This window comes from Cricetulus griseus, chromosome 2 (assembly GCF_003668045.3).
Source record: "Cricetulus griseus strain 17A/GY chromosome 2, alternate assembly CriGri-PICRH-1.0, whole genome shotgun sequence".
Classification (NCBI taxonomy): Eukaryota; Metazoa; Chordata; class Mammalia; order Rodentia; family Cricetidae; genus Cricetulus; species Cricetulus griseus.
In genome coordinates this window covers 194065389-194068887 of record NC_048595.1, presented here as the reverse complement: position 1 = coordinate 194068887, position 3499 = coordinate 194065389, and positions in this window count along the sequence as shown.

Here is a 3499-nt window from a genome sequence, read left to right as displayed (position 1 = left end):
TAGCCTCTCCTTTATTGCTTAGATTGTTAGTTGTGGATCTCTGGACATTTCTCTAGTGCCAGATTTCTCTTTAAACTGATAATGGCTCTTTCTATTAAGGTATCTCTTTTCTTGCTCTCATTCCCCAACTCAATCTTCCTGACCCCTCATGTCCTCCTCTCCCTTCCTCTTCTTCCCTCCTCTTACTCCTGCCTTCCTCCCTCTCCCCACTCCCTTGTGCTTCCAATTTATTCAGGAGCTCTTGTTGCTTTCCCCTTATCTGTGGGACTATGTATGTCTCTCTTAAGGTCCTCCTTGTTTCCTAGTTTCTCTGGCAATGTGGGTTGTAAGCTGGTAATCCTTTGCTGGATGTCTAATATCCATATATGAGTGAGTATGTATCATGTTTGTCTTTCTGTGACTGGGTTACCTCAGTCAGGATGGTTTCTTACAGTTCCATCCATTTGCCTGCAAATTTCAAGATTTCATTAGTTTTTTTCTGCTGAGTAGTACTTCATTGTGTAAATGTACCACATTTTCTTTATCCATTCTTCCACTGAGAGGCATCTAGGTTGCTTCCAGGTTCTGGCTATTACCTGGATAGGTAGGATAAACATAGTAAAAATGGCAATCTTTTTTTCTCTCCTCTCTTTTTTATTTAAATTAGAAACAATCTTGTTTTACATGTCAATCTGAGTTCCCTCTCCCTCGCTTCCTCCCTTGACCACCCCCACCTGCTATCCCATTCCCTTTCTGCTCCCCAGGGAGAGTGAGGCCATTCATGGGGGATCATCAAAGTATGTTACATTCTTTGGAGCAGGACCTAGGCCCTCTCCTGTGTATCTAGGCTGAGAGAGTATCATTCTGTATGGAATGGGCTCCCAAAGTCCAATCATACACGAGGGATAAATACTGATCCACTACCAGAGACCCCATAGACTGCCTAGGCCTCCTAACTGACATCCACATTCAGGGCGTCTGGGTCAGTCCTATGCTATCAGTCTGGGGTCCATGAGCTCCCCTTGTTTGGGTCAGCTGTTTCTGTGGCTTTCTCCATCCTGGTCTTGACCCCTTTACTCATCACTCCTCCCTCTCTGCAATTGGATTCCAGGAGCCATCTCAGTGTTTAGCTCTGGGTTTCCGCTTCTGCTTCCATCAGCTACTGGATGAAGGCTCTAGGATGGCATATAAGTTAGTCATCAATCTCATTATCAGGGAAGGGCATTTAAGGTAGCCTCTCCATTATTGCTTAGATTGTTAGTTGGGGTCATCCTTGTAGATCTCTGGACATTTCACTGAAATGAAAAGGACAACACCCAACTTCATATGGAAAACAAAGAAAAACAGAAAACCTAGGATAGCCAAAACAATCCTGTACAATAAAGGAACTTCTGGAAGCATTACCATCCTTGCTTCAAGCTCTACTATAGAATTATAGTAATGAAAACAGCTTGGTATTGGCACAAAAAACAGACAGGTAGACCAGTGTAATCAGATTGAAGGCTTTAAGCTTTAAAATCAATGATTCTTTTCCTAACTACATGGCAGTTTGCTTCTTAATATGCTTTGCAGACAAACTGTAGTGTAATCTCAATCTTGGCCACAAGAGAGGGCATGTGTACCAATTTGAAAATGATTCTTGTGCAGTTTCAAATTTCACAAATCCAAAGCATATCCCATGATTGGAACTTCTACTTTTTCCTCCTTCCCCACTTTAAAACAAAACAATAAAGATAAAGTTTCATGTAGCCCATGCTGTCTTAAAACTCAGTCTGTAGCTGTGGATGACCTTGAACCCTTGATTTCTTGCCTCTGTCTCTTGGCTACTGAGAATACAGGCACACACACCAAACCAACTTTTTGCAGCACTGGGAACCTCTGTTTTTAATAATTAAGAACTAAGAACAGGGCACTTAAGGAATCAAAGATCTTCCTCAATGGTTGGGAGGCCTCAAGAAACTGGAGAAGTGTTATGCAAATGCCATGCTTGCCAGGAGCCCCTGCAACTCTCTAGGGCTGTGTCTTGGTCATCAAAACCACAGTGAGTGCAAACAATTAGGAAAAAGGAAATGGTTTCTAGTCAAGACACTGATCCCAGCCTGGTGCTTTGACCACATGAAGTCTGAATTCCTGAGGGTCACTGAGTGTGGTCACATTCAGTTTGACACCTATTGGGAGGGAACACAACTCCCATGTACATCACCTGACAGGGCCAAGGCCAAAGCCTGATGCTAAAGGGAGAAGGTGCCATTATTTTTTTCCAGGCTATGATTTAGAATACAAAAGTATAAAACAAAGGCATGAGTGCCCTGGCATCGCTCTATATACAAGAAAGGATCACAAAGAAGAAGTTGCTGACTACAGGGTACGTTTGGGAGGACCCTGTCTCAAGGACCCTGTTGCTGGAAGCCAGTTGCAGTGTACTGCTTACAGGTTTGGGATAGGTAATTCATGAGCATGAAGTCTTTCTGGACACAAGCAGTTTCTATTGGGATTTCCCTGTAGAGTATTGGAAAGCCACAGGATTAAGACTGAGGCAGCATGGCACCACTGGCCTAAACAGGATTAAAACAACATGACTGCCTTCATACCAGAGATATGAAGGGCATCATCTGCATTCTGGGAAGGGGAGGGTCTTCCCACATTAGTTAATGCAATCAAGACAATTCTCTAAGTGTATGCAGAAGCTTAGCTCTCAATTGATCCTTGATCCAGTCTAAGTATGACAGTACATTTAACAAATGTTTAGTGGAATTACATCTTAATAATTTAAACATAGCAAAATTCAAACCAGATTATGAAGGGCTTAAATTCTGGGTATTTGTGTTAATGTTTATAATTTATTCATTGGCATATTTGCCAATATTGTATGTAGTATAGGGTTTCATAAAAACAACTTCATGTATGTAATATATTTTGGATTTATTCTCTTCCTTACTTTTATTTCCCCTCTCTACCCACTTTTCTCCCCCTAGTTTCCCCTCTATCTTCATGCCACTTATAGGTATTCATAGCATTAAGTTCCCTTAAAAACAAATCTAGACTCCAAAGGCTCACTGGCCAGGAAGCTAGTCAATGAGACACCCTGTCTCAAAAAGCAAGGTGGATCACAGCTGTGGAGTGGTTTCTGGGGTTGTCCTCCATTCTTCACATGTATTCCCCTCTAACAAGTACTCACATACATATGTAAATCCTCCAATCTAAGATACATAAATTACAGAAAATAATCATATCCACTTGTTATACTATCTTTCTGAGATTGGCTTATTTCTCTTAATATGATGACCTACAGTTGTATCCATTTTGTAGCCAATGACCTAATTAATTGCTTTATGGAGGAATAAAATTATTTTGTGTGTCAACAGCACATTTTCTTTATCCATCTGTTGATAGACACTTAGACTGATTCCATGACTCAGCTATTGTGAACAGGACTGCAATAAGCATTGGTATTTCATTGGCTCTGTGATGTTGACTTAGCATCTTTTGTACACAACCAGAAGAGGTATACCTGGGTCCC